Below are 13486 nucleotides of genomic sequence, written 5' to 3' on the forward strand. Positions count from 1 at the left end.
CATAGTTTTATCTATATGCTCAGATTTTATTAATTAAGATATATAGTTTAATTAAAATAGTTTAGAAATATTTTATGTGTAACTTTTAATTTATTTAAAATATACTCTTATTGGATTTTACATATTAACAACAATTGATCATACATTTATCAAACATTCATTGTTTATTCGCTATCACCCATTAGCAATCGCTATCAGCTGTTTGAAACTGCTGAACCAAATAGGTCCTAAAACCTTTAATTCAATTAATTGGAAATAATTATAAATTTAATCTGAAATTTTCCATTTTTCTATTACAGTAATCAACTTTATTTTTTATCACTTTAATGCCTGAATTAATAAATATTTAAAATACATTTATCTAGAATTTGTTATAAAAAAAATCGAAATGAATTATTTTACCCTGTTAAATTTAGGCTTATTTCACTACACATAACATGAAATTAAAGTAAGTATAATTTCATTTCAAACGAAAAAAAAAAAAAAAACTAAAGTTCTTTTTTAAAATAATGAAGTTAAATTGTGTACACTTTGTACGTGTGTCTCTGTGTGTGTATATATATATATATTCTGAAACGACCCGAAATTATATTTTCAAAAACTTTTCCAATTAAATTTAATGTACCGACAGCCTGAAAATCAATATTAATATTTTAGTGCGAATACTGTGAGAAACCAAACCGAAAACCGAATGAGAAAGTCGAAAACCATTGAAAACCAAAGATTTGGGCCGAATCGGACCGAATCGAACCGGTTCGACCCAAACCATCTAGAAAGCTCTTCTCCTCTCTATATTCAACGCTCACCCCTCACCTCTCACACACTTCCAGTCAGTCACCGGTGACCCACAGCCTCCCCAGCCACCACCCTCCTCCCTCTCTTCTCTTTTCTTTTTCTTCTTCTTCTTCTTTCTTTTCTTTCTTTCTTTCCTTTTCCTTCCTTCTTCCCTGCGTCTGTCTTCGTGTGACTAGCGAGAGACAGCAGGTTCGCTGCGCGCCACCCAGCCTCGCCGCCACTCCACGCCGGCAGTCGCATCACCTCCGTCGCCTCGCTGCTCCTCCGCGCGCCACTGCCAGCAGCTCCACTCGCTGCCAGATTGTGCAGCGCCAGCTCCTTCTGCCCTCGATCGTGCAGCGCCTCACCCAGCTCCTCACGCCATTGCCACTGCCACTACTGCCGCTGCTCCAGGGCACCTCCGGCCATCAGCCTCCACCTGCTCTTCACTCCGGCACGTGTAGCCTCCATCTCCGGACAAGTAATTCCAGCATCCATTTTTTTTAGGTATAATTAAATTAGATAATTAATTTTAGTAATTTTAGACAATTAATTTAAGTATATTTTAGTTAATTAATTTAATACTAATGATGAGAGTTAATTAAATTTAGTTAGTTTAAATTTAATACTGTTAGTTGAGTTAGTTAAGGTTAATAATAATAGTTAATTAAATTAAGTTTATTAATTGTAGTTAATTAATGTAGTAATATTAGTTAATGAATTTAATTTTATTATTTGTAATTAATGAGTTTAGTTAAGTTAGTTAAGTTAATGTTAGTTAGTTAAATTAAACTTATTATTTTGTAGTGAATTAACGTGATTAATTTAATTTGGTTAATTTGAGTAGTTAATAGTTTTATAATTTTAGTGTTAATTTAATAAAGATAAATTAAATATAATGTTATTGTAATATATGATTTGGATTGTGTGGTGATGTTGAGATTGATGGAGGATGGAAATTTGATTGATTGATTGCCCGATGGATGGGCTGTGTGATTTGGAAATATTAGATATATTGTTGACATTTTAACAGGTAGATAGTCCAATTTTTAGGGGAGATGCTGCCGAAATTCCGGTAGAAAATAAAATAAATTTTTTTATAGAAAATAAAATAAGAGATAAAATATAATTCAAACGAAAACAAATAAAATAGAGTTAGATAGAAAGATAAAGTGTTAGTGCAGAAAAGAATTTAAATATCGAGATTTAATTACGTAGAAAATTTAGAATATAAAATAAAATTCTTAGAAAGGTAATGAGGTGTTTTGTCTGATAGAATTATTTCTTTTGTGTCATTCTTACTTCTTAGATCGCCCGGGTCCATCTAGTGCTCCTCCAGGACAGAATCAAGGCTAGAGCTTCGCTCTCCATCACAGTGAGTAATAATAAATAATGCATATCAACATTGCATTTGCATAGTAATTATTTACTAAATATATATATTATGTCACTATTACTACATAATTATATTTGTGATTGTACATTTGGATGTATTGGTGCATTACTTGAAAGCATTGTTTGATTACTTGTGTTGTGCTATACGTTGCCTTGTTTGTGTGGAATTGGGATGAAGTGGACCACTAGGGGTTTGTGAGGACGGTCTGTGATATGGATCCGGTTATGATATGATACTTGACCGTCGGCCGGGAAAATGGGAGATCGGCGCCCCCTTGTGCACCTGATGATTTAGATTATATGGAAATTCACAGGATGGCTTCTTGTTGATGCGCACCTGACAATCTAGGTTTGATTGTAGTTCGCAGGGTGGCCTCCTGTTGAGCACTTGACGATCTAGATTGGATGGAGACCACCGAGTTGCCTCCTGTTGATATGGAAAAGGAAAGAGAGAATGGAAAAACAATGAGAGGACTGGTCAGTGAGGTTTAGACCAGTTGGCCGTATGGGGGATCGGCTCCCTGGTGCACATGTACGAGAGGGCGAGCCATGTGTGAGGACGGCTCGTTGGGGTTTCAGGTGGTGCCACTGACTAATTTCCACTTACTTGATTACTTGAAGGTGACATTACTTGTGGGTGCTAGTGTTGTGCCATATGAATGACTGCAGCATGCTCATTTTAGAATATTAGGATGCATTTTGCGTGAATGTGTGTGGTGTGTATTATTTATTATTATTCACTGAGTTGCAAAACTCACCCCCCCCCCTTCTCTCCAAACCTCTCAGGTAGTAGGAAGTCGCTGATCCAACTGAAGCTCTGTCATTTTCCTCGCGGAGCTACAAAAGTAAACTTATAACTTTTGTTATTATAATTTGAGATTTGTATTATTAATTACATACACTACTTTAGTTTCAATTATTGTTGAACTCCGCAGTTGTAGGGTCGTGTATTTTCAGTTGGGCCTGCCGTATGTGTTACCTTATATGTATGGTTTGTTATGTTATTAGGTGCAGGTGGACCAGTATGCCATATTATGAATGTGATTGATTATGATTAGGCCCAAACTAAACTTGTTTGAGAAAATTAAAATTGGACCGCATTATGTAAAAATTATATCCTATCTTGCATGGGCTACTGTTCCTATTGAATGATGTGCTATGCTTGAGTTGAGTGGTTTAGGCTTACTACGGGCCTCGGGGGCCTTAAGCTTACCTAGGCCCTAGTGCCGGTCCGGCCCACGGAAATGGGTCGTGACAAAGGTGGTATCAGAGCATAAGTTTAGGAGTCTAGAGATAACTGCGGAGTTATTTCCGTCACGTCTTGATATAGTTTTCTCTTGCCTCTTAAGTTTCAGCGTGATCACCGTATGAGTCCTATTTTCAGTTAGGTTATAATGTGTTAATGCAGCAACAACAATTCTTCCAAGCTCAGCAACAGCAACAGCAACAGATGCATCCATCTATGCCCGATCCAGCAGCACAACCAGTTCAACTGGCTCCACCTCCTACTGTTCCGAGGGCTGCTACTGATAACCTGTATGACAGATTCATTCGTTATAAACCGCCTAAGTTCACAGGCACTGAAGATGCTCATTCCTTTTTGGCTAGAATAAGGGAGTTTTGTGCTGAGCTAGGCTGTGATGATGAAAGGACCATTGTGTTTGCCGGCCGTAGAATGGAGGGAATAGCAGAAGCGTGGTTTCGAGATTATATTCAGCCTTCTGTCACTAGGATGTCCTGGGAACAATTTACTACACTCTTTATGAACTATTTTGTGCCGGAAGGAACCAGAAGAGCCAAAATGAGAGAATTCGAATCCTTAGTTCAAGGGGATATGTCGGTGGATGAGTACGCCACCAAGTTCGTTGAATTGAGTAGATATGCTCCGGGGTCCATACCTGATGAAGGCACTAAAGTATACAGATTCATTAGCGGTCTAAATGCAATATATGCCACTTTATTTCAGCAAAGGGAGCAAGACTTTAGTGCCATTGTTGACTCAGCCCGGCAGATGGAAAATAAATACATTTCTGATGGGTTTATTTCAGGCAGAAGAGGTAACAGAACAGCAGCTCAGTCAGGGAATCCGATTGTGCCAGGTATGAGCGGGTCTTTTCTTATGGGTACACAATCTTCGAGCTCTCTCTTCCAAGGCAAGGGTAGTATCAGTAGAAGGAAGGACAAGAAGAAATTTTGGCCGAGAAGGAGTAGTTATCCAAGTGGTTCTAGTAGTGGACATAGTTCAGGCAGCAGCAGACCTAGTATACCTGCTTGTCATAGGTGTGGCAAGGCTCATAGAGGAATGTGTAATTTTGATGCTATTGTCTGTTTCAGATGCCATCAGACGGGACATTATGCTAGAGATTGCCCACTTCAGTCACGTACAGTGCCACCCCAGTCTTCCATGGGTAGTGTGTCTAGACCTCCTTTCTCTACACCGTCGGTATCTGGTACTAGATTTATTGGCCAGCAGGGCCGTGGTTCTGTTGGTAGGGGCAGAGGCCAGAGTTCAGGACAGAGTTTGCATGCTTCTGGAGTACAACCCCGACTCTTCCACTTGACACAGGGAGATGCTCAGGCATCTAATGCCGTGGTGGCAGGTACTTTTACTATTTGTTCTTTGGAAGCACGAGTACTATTTGACCCTGGTGCCACCCATTCATTTGCATCTCCTAGGTTTGCTGTGAAAATAGACAGAATGCTCAATCAGTTAGACATTCCCTTACTGATATCGACGCCTTTAAGTGAACCTATTTATACTGATTCAGTTATTTTAAACTGTCCTATTGTTCTTGAAGGCGTAGACTTACCCGCAGATTTAATTATCTTAGATGTGATAGATTTTGATGTAATCTTGGGGATGGATTGGTTAGCAAAGTATGATGCAGAGGTTCATTGTAAAAGGAAAGAAATTGTTTTCAATCTACCTGATGGCAAGAAACTTGTTTATAGGGTAGATAAGAATATAGCTCCTTATAATCTAATTTCTGCAATCAGCGCTAGAAAACTGTTGAGGAAAGGCTGTCAAGGGTACTTAGCGTTGGTAAAGGATACCGCAACAGAAATTCGTAAAGTTGAAAGTATGCCGATCGTGAATGAGTTTATCGACGTGTTTCCAGAAGAATTACCCGGTCTTCCTCCAGATAGGGGAATTGAATTCTGTATTGATTTGATTCCTGGCACAGAACCTATTTCCATGCCGCCGTATCGTATGGCACCAGCGGAATTGAAAGAGTTGAAAGAACAGTTGCAGGAACTGTTGGATAAGGGCTTCATCAGACCGAGCACTTCACCTTGGGGTGCTCCAGTCCTATTTGTGAAGAAAAAGGATGGTTCGCTTCGCCTATGCATTGATTATAGGCAATTGAATAAGGTGACTGTGAAGAACAAATACCCGCTTCCTAGAATTGATGACCTGTTCGATCAATTGCAAGGGGCTACATGTTTCTCAAAGATTGATCTTAGATCTGGTTACCATCAGCTAAAGATCAGGGAACAAGACATTCCTAAAACGGCTTTTAGAACCAGATATGGTCATTATGAATTCCTTGTCATGTCCTTCGGACTCACAAATGCCCCAGCAGCTTTCATGGATTTGATGAACCGTGTGTTCAAGCCATACTTGGACCGGTTTGTGATTGTGTTCATAGATGACATTCTAGTTTATTCTAGAACTGAAGCAGATCATGTTCATCATCTGAGAATTGTGCTACAAACTTTGAGGGAGCATCAGTTATATGCCAAGTTTTCTAAATGTGAATTCTGGCTGGAGAGTGTAAATTTCTTGGGTCATGTGGTATCTAAGGATGGAATCAGGGTTGATCCCAAGAAGATTGAGGCAATCATCGATTGGCCGAGACCGACTACTGTCACTGAAATTCGCAGCTTTCTGGGTTTAGCTGGCTATTATCGCCGTTTTGTGCAAGACTTTTCTCGAATAGCAGCACCATTAACCAGATTGACCCAGAAGAATGCTAAGTTTGTATGGTCCGATTCTTGTGAAGCAAGTTTCCAGAAGTTGAAAGAGTGCTTAACCACAGCTCCGGTATTAGCCTTGCCATCAGGTGATGAAGGATACGTGGTGTTTTGTGATGCATCCAGAGTGGGGTTGGGATGTGTTTTAATGCAGCATGGTCGAGTCATTGCGTATGCTTCCAGACAGTTGAAGAAACATGAACAGAATTATCCCACTCACGATTTGGAAATGGCAGCTATCATTTTCGCACTAAAAATATGGAGGCATTACTTGTACGGTGTGACTTGTGAAATCTTCACCGATCATAAGAGTTTGAAGTACATTTTCGATCAGAGGGATCTGAATTTGAGACAGCGACGCTGGATGGAATTTCTTAAAGATTATGATTGTACTATTCAGTATCACGCGGGGAAGGCTAATGTAGTAGCAGATGCTTTAAGTCGGAAATCCTTGGGAAGCTTAGCTCATATTTCGGTTGAAAGAAGGCCGTTAATTCGGGAATTGGATGGCATGCTTGATGAAGGCCTTAACTTGGAAATTCCTGCTTCAAACTGTCTATTGGCTCATTTCAGAATGAGACCGATGCTGTTTGACAGAATTAAAGCTGCACAGGACCGGGATCCACAAGTACAAAGAATTATGCAAGAGGTAGTCACTGGTGGATCAGGAGACTTTGTAATCGACAATGATGGTGTACTCAGGAAGGGTACTCGTGTTTGCGTACCCGATGTCGATAATCTTAGGAAGGAGATCTTAGATGAAGCCCACTATGCTGCTTATAATGTGCATCCGGGTACTACAAAAATGTATCGGGATTTGAAGGAGAATTATTGGTGGACTGGAATGAAGAAAGATGTAGCAGAATTCGTATCCAAATGTCTCGCATGTCAGCAGGTAAAAGCAGAGCATCAAAGACCTTCTAGATTAATGCAACAATTACCGATACCAGAATGGAAATGGGAAAGGATCACTATGGACTTTGTGGTTGGACTACCGAAAACGCCAGGAGGCTATGATTCAATTTGGGTAATAGTGGATCGACTTACCAAGACAGCTCATTTCTTACCAGTGAGATCCTCTTATAATGCTGACAGGTTGGCAAGGTTGTACGTTAAAGAGATAGTGCGCCTTCATGGGGTTCCGGTATCTATCATCTCGGATAGGGGGACGCAGTTCACCTCGAGATTTTGGCAGTCGTTGCAGAAAGCTTTGGGAACCCGGCTTGACTTTAGTACAGCTTTCCATCCGCAGACTGATGGGCAATCTGAGAGGACTATTCAAACACTGGAAGATATGCTTCGGATGTGCGTATTAGACTTTGGAGGATTTTGGGACACGCACTTACCATTAATCGAGTTTGCCTATAATAACAGTTACCAAGCAAGTATCGGCATGGCGCCTTATGAAGCTCTGTATGGCAGAAAATGCAGGTCTCCTATCTGTTGGGGGGAAATAGGAGATAGACAACTGGTAGGGCCTGAGTTGATTCAAATCACATCTGAAAAGGTTCCTATCATTCGGGACAGGATTAAGACAGCATTTGATCGACAGAAGAGCTACGCTGACCCTAAGCACAGAGAGGTGACATTTCAAGTGGGAGATTTGGTCTTTCTGAAGGTATCTCCTATGAAAGGTGTTCTCCGCTTCGGTAAGAAAGGAAAACTAGCTCCGAGATATATTGGACCGTATCCTGTAGTTGCAAGGATTGGAGAAGTGGCTTATCAGTTGGACATGCCTAACGAATTTTCTCATGTACACCCAGTATTTCATGTGTCCATGCTACGGAAGTACGTTCCTGATCCATCTCATGTGTTAGAGCCGCAGGAGATTCAGGTGGGTGAAGATTTGACGTATGAAGAAGTACCGATTAGTATTCTCGATTTCCAGATTCGTAAACTTCGGTCTAAGGAGATTCCTATGGTTAAAGTTTTATGGAGAAATCACTCGATGGAGGAATGCACATGGGAAGTGGCAGCTGAAATGCAAAGAAATTATCCCCATCTTTTTCCTTCCATGTAAAATGTTTTGTACTTCTAGTGATCGACTGTAAATGGTTTCTCTTTTGTTGAGTACGATACTTCTTTATGCTTCATATATACTATGATCTTATCTTGCTTATTTCAAAATTCGAGGACGAATTTTTTTGTAAGGGGGGAAGACTGAAACGACCCGAAATTATATTTTCAAAAACTTTTCCAATTAAATTTAATGTACCGACAGCCTGAAAATCAATATTAATATTTTAGTGCGAATACTGTGAGAAACCAAACCGAAAACCGAATGAGAAAGTCGAAAACCATTGAAAACCAAAGATTTGGGCCGAATCGGACCGAATCGAACCGGTTCGACCCAAACCATCTAGAAAGCTCTTCTCCTCTCTATATTCAACGCTCACCCCTCACCTCTCACACACTTCCAGTCAGTCACCGGTGACCCACAGCCTCCCCAGCCACCACCCTCCTCCCTCTCTTCTCTTTTCTTTTTCTTCTTCTTCTTCTTTCTTTTCTTTCTTTCTTTCCTTTTCCTTCCTTCTTCCCTGCGTCTGTCTTCGTGTGACTAGCGAGAGACAGCAGGTTCGCTGCGCGCCACCCAGCCTCGCCGCCACTCCACGCCGGCAGTCGCATCACCTCCGTCGCCTCGCTGCTCCTCCGCGCGCCACTGCCAGCAGCTCCACTCGCTGCCAGATTGTGCAGCGCCAGCTCCTTCTGCCCTCGATCGTGCAGCGCCTCACCCAGCTCCTCACGCCATTGCCACTGCCACTACTGCCGCTGCTCCAGGGCACCTCCGGCCATCAGCCTCCACCTGCTCTTCACTCCGGCACGTGTAGCCTCCATCTCCGGACAAGTAATTCCAGCATCCATTTTTTTTAGGTATAATTAAATTAGATAATTAATTTTAGTAATTTTAGACAATTAATTTAAGTATATTTTAGTTAATTAATTTAATACTAATGATGAGAGTTAATTAAATTTAGTTAGTTTAAATTTAATACTGTTAGTTGAGTTAGTTAAGGTTAATAATAATAGTTAATTAAATTAAGTTTATTAATTGTAGTTAATTAATGTAGTAATATTAGTTAATGAATTTAATTTTATTATTTGTAATTAATGAGTTTAGTTAAGTTAGTTAAGTTAATGTTAGTTAGTTAAATTAAACTTATTATTTTGTAGTGAATTAACGTGATTAATTTAATTTGGTTAATTTGAGTAGTTAATAGTTTTATAATTTTAGTGTTAATTTAATAAAGATAAATTAAATATAATGTTATTGTAATATATGATTTGGATTGTGTGGTGATGTTGAGATTGATGGAGGATGGAAATTTGATTGATTGATTGCCCGATGGATGGGCTGTGTGATTTGGAAATATTAGATATATTGTTGACATTTTAACAGGTAGATAGTCCAATTTTTAGGGGAGATGCTGCCGAAATTCCGGTAGAAAATAAAATAAATTTTTTATAGAAAATAAAATAAGAGATAAAATATAATTCAAACGAAAACAAATAAAATAGAGTTAGATAGAAAGATAAAGTGTTAGTGCAGAAAAGAATTTAAATATCGAGATTTAATTACGTAGAAAATTTAGAATATAAAATAAAATTCTTAGAAAGGTAATGAGGTGTTTTGTCTGATAGAATTATTTCTTTTGTGTCATTCTTACTTCTTAGATCGCCCGGGTCCATCTAGTGCTCCTCCAGGACAGAATCAAGGCTAGAGCTTCGCTCTCCATCACAGTGAGTAATAATAAATAATGCATATCAACATTGCATTTGCATAGTAATTATTTACTAAATATATATATTATGTCACTATTACTACATAATTATATTTGTGATTGTACATTTGGATGTATTGGTGCATTACTTGAAAGCATTGTTTGATTACTTGTGTTGTGCTATACGTTGCCTTGTTTGTGTGGAATTGGGATGAAGTGGACCACTAGGGGTTTGTGAGGACGGTCTGTGATATGGATCCGGTTATGATATGATACTTGACCGTCGGCCGGGAAAATGGGAGATCGGCGCCCCCTTGTGCACCTGATGATTTAGATTATATGGAAATTCACAGGATGGCTTCTTGTTGATGCGCACCTGACAATCTAGGTTTGATTGTAGTTCGCAGGGTGGCCTCCTGTTGAGCACTTGACGATCTAGATTGGATGGAGACCACCGAGTTGCCTCCTGTTGATATGGAAAAGGAAAGAGAGAATGGAAAAACAATGAGAGGACTGGTCAGTGAGGTTTAGACCAGTTGGCCGTATGGGGGATCGGCTCCCTGGTGCACATGTACGAGAGGGCGAGCCATGTGTGAGGACGGCTCGTTGGGGTTTCAGGTGGTGCCACTGACTAATTTCCACTTACTTGATTACTTGAAGGTGACATTACTTGTGGGTGCTAGTGTTGTGCCATATGAATGACTGCAGCATGCTCATTTTAGAATATTAGGATGCATTTTGCGTGAATGTGTGTGGTGTGTATTATTTATTATTATTCACTGAGTTGCAAAACTCACCCCCCCCCCTTCTCTCCAAACCTCTCAGGTAGTAGGAAGTCGCTGATCCAACTGAAGCTCTGTCATTTTCCTCGCGGAGCTACAAAAGTAAACTTATAACTTTTGTTATTATAATTTGAGATTTGTATTATTAATTACATACACTACTTTAGTTTCAATTATTGTTGAACTCCGCAGTTGTAGGGTCGTGTATTTTCAGTTGGGCCTGCCGTATGTGTTACCTTATATGTATGGTTTGTTATGTTATTAGGTGCAGGTGGACCAGTATGCCATATTATGAATGTGATTGATTATGATTAGGCCCAAACTAAACTTGTTTGAGAAAATTAAAATTGGACCGCATTATGTAAAAATTATATCCTATCTTGCATGGGCTACTGTTCCTATTGAATGATGTGCTATGCTTGAGTTGAGTGGTTTAGGCTTACTACGGGCCTCGGGGGCCTTAAGCTTACCTAGGCCCTAGTGCCGGTCCGGCCCACGGAAATGGGTCGTGACATATTCAATCAACCATTGTTAATCTCCTTATTAACATGAATTTTGTCCAAATGAGTCTCCTATGCTAATTGTGCATACCAATTTCAATTCTAATGCTATTAAAAATCTATAATTTATTTAACAATATAAAATTTGAGATGAGTAAGACTTTGATATATGTTAATATATGTCTTAAATTGAATAGGAATATAAAAAAAAAAATTGAAACTTAAAAGTTCTAATAAAAGTCAATTCTCAAAATTTTATTACTTTGAAATAATATTAATATTATCAATTTCATTAATTATTAGAAAAAAGAAATTGAAAAGTTTTATTATTTAAAAGAATATTGATAATATTATTAATTTAATTAATTATTAAAAAATTGAAGAACATATAATTAATGTTCTTAATGGTGTTGATTTTAATTCTATTAATATTTAAATTAAAAAAATTTGGAATCTAAAAATAATGAAAAATAGAAAAAAAAAACTTTAAAATAGCTATTAATAATATTATAAATTTCATTAATTATAAAAAAAAATAAAAAGTTTTATTGCATTGAAAGAATATTAATGGCCTAATACGTAAATTTAACCGGCTAAATTTAATCTTGTGTGTTGAGCTAAATTGCACGGTGAACTTATAAAATGCACAATGTCTAATGAATCCAGAAGAAAAATACCAAATAAAGAAAAGAGAAGGAAAAAAAAATTTCATTCCATTAAAAATAAAATAATCACACAACCAAAATCAGAACTATAGAAGCTATTAATTCGTAAACAGAAACACCTATTTTTCACTCGTAATTGGGCAACACAAAAGCATGTCTAAGCCGAGGATCTCTTGCTACCAAATGGCCATATTTTTCAAGAGAGAGCAAGCCACCAGTACTATAAGCAGCAGAAAGCAAACCATATTTAGTGTCATTCACTCTAGCACATCTTGTTATCTGAGTTCAAGAATTGTAAAAATACAATTGTTGGTGCAAATAGAAAACTAGATCATCTTCCCAAACCCCCAAAATACCAAGACCAGATCCCATTAACTCCATTGGTGGTGAATTACTAGAAGACGAAGGTCCATAATCATCAGTTTTGACTGTATATTTCAACTCCCACTCGTTTTTCTGATAATCTTTCAATGCCCAGCTGTCAAAGCTCTTGCAATCCGAAAAACCAACCACAGCCAAACATCCTTGCAACTCAAAAAATTCAAAGAATTCATAATTGTGTTCAGGTTTAGGAGGAAGACTAGTAAATTTGATAGTTTCTTTCTTTATGTCAAAAGAAATTATAGTGTCGAAAGAATCAACAGTAGTAGAAGCCATCCAATGGACATCTCCATGAGCAGAGACGGTGCAGCAAAGTTTGCTCGTGGATATGTTATAAGGTGGGATAGGGGAATATCTCGCCATAATGTTGTGCCCATTTAATGAATTTGGGTAGCCAATGTAAACTTGTTGGAGTTGGAATCCCAATTCTTGCAATATACACGGACGGTTTTGTAGGTTTCAGCGTTTCCATCAACACCCAAATCATATAAATCGAAAGGATTAGTTTTCGGTGCAATTTCAGGTCGAGCTGGAGGAGGAAGTAACAGCAGCTCCCCTCCTCTTAGAGGATTGAAGAGAAACTCTAATCCCTTACCCATCACGTAATAAGAATTCGCAAATAAAATCAACCCATAAGAGATGCATCTTGGGGAAAGATCAAAGCAACAACTTAGGATTTTACCCATTGGCAAGCTTCTTGTGGGGAAGTGAGGAACAACCTTAGAATGAATGGATTCATAAGACAATTGTTCGTCAACAGTCATAAATGGAAATAACTTTAATATGCTCTTCTTCGTCTTCTTCTTTTCTTTCCGCAAGGCATCATATTTGTTAGACTATGTACTGATGTATATTTTGGCTATGTAAATTGAGTTAGTGGTATATTTGTAATTACATAATACCACACATGTATATAAGCTTATTCTAAAGGAATACACGGTGGCAGGATTTCCTATATGGTATCAGAGCTCAAAATTTCAAGCCGCTCTCTCTAAACCCTAGTTCTTTTCTTCATCTTTATCTTTTTTTTTTCTTCTCTTTTCTAAACCATGGCAGGCAAGCATGATTTTCATCCAACCCTTGCTGTTAACAATATACGAAATTTTATTCCAATCATTCTTGAGACTGAAAAGGGGCAATATTCCTCTTGGGCGGAATTGTTCAAAATTCATTGCCGTGCCTATAAAGTTCTCGATTTCATTATTCCACCCTTGCCATCTGATAAAGACAAGGAATCTTCTACAGCTACTGAAGTCGATCCAAGACTGCGGTCTCAATTGGATGCTACAGTTCTT

The 13486-nt window shown here is 38.5% G+C and overlaps 1 long non-coding RNA gene across 1 annotated transcript; it reads left to right on the forward strand.

The window, feature by feature from the left end:
* Positions 1-649: 649 nt before the first annotated feature.
* LOC149494975 (uncharacterized) lies at positions 650-3280 on the forward strand. Its single transcript, XR_016321637.1, has 3 exons — positions 650-1255; positions 2084-2149; positions 2956-3280. It is a non-coding gene; the product is annotated as an uncharacterized LOC149494975 (long non-coding RNA).
* Positions 3281-13486: the final 10206 nt, after the last annotated feature.

Source organism: Jatropha curcas, chromosome 7 (assembly GCF_041381405.1).
Source record: "Jatropha curcas cultivar XTBG-Jc1 chromosome 7, XTBG_Jcur_1.0, whole genome shotgun sequence".
Lineage (NCBI taxonomy): Eukaryota > Viridiplantae > Streptophyta > Magnoliopsida > Malpighiales > Euphorbiaceae > Jatropha > Jatropha curcas.